Here is a 481-nt window from a genome sequence, read left to right as displayed (position 1 = left end):
CATATCGTAAACTGGAAGAACTCAAGAAGAAAATATCAAGTGTCAAGTTGGAATACTGAAAGATTCTATGGGCAAAATATTGAACAATGAAGGAAGCATCAAAAGAAGATGGAAGAAATACAAAGAGTCATTGTACCAGAAAGAGCAAGTCGACATTCAAGCCTTTTAAGAAGTTATCAAGAACTAATGGTGCTAAAGTAGGAAGTCCAAGCTGCACTGAAGACATTTGCAAAGATCAAGGGTCCAGGAATTGATGGAATACTAATTGAAATCTTTCAGCAAGCTGATGAAGGTCTGGGGACATTACTCATCTAGAAAGCAACTTTGAAGACAGCTACTTGGCCAAATGATTGGAAGAGTTCTGTATTTGTACCCAAACCAAAGAAAGGTGACCCACAGAATGTAGAAATTTTGGAAAATATTGATATCACACGCAAGTAAAAAATTTGGTGAAGATCATCAACAACTGTTGCAGCAGTAC

This window comes from Echinops telfairi, unplaced genomic scaffold (assembly GCF_000313985.2).
Source record: "Echinops telfairi isolate 266 unplaced genomic scaffold, ASM31398v2 ScPeMD7_7469;HRSCAF=8507_1, whole genome shotgun sequence".
In the NCBI taxonomy this organism is placed as follows: domain Eukaryota; kingdom Metazoa; phylum Chordata; class Mammalia; order Afrosoricida; family Tenrecidae; genus Echinops; species Echinops telfairi.
Note: the sequence above shows the minus strand (reverse complement) of the source record.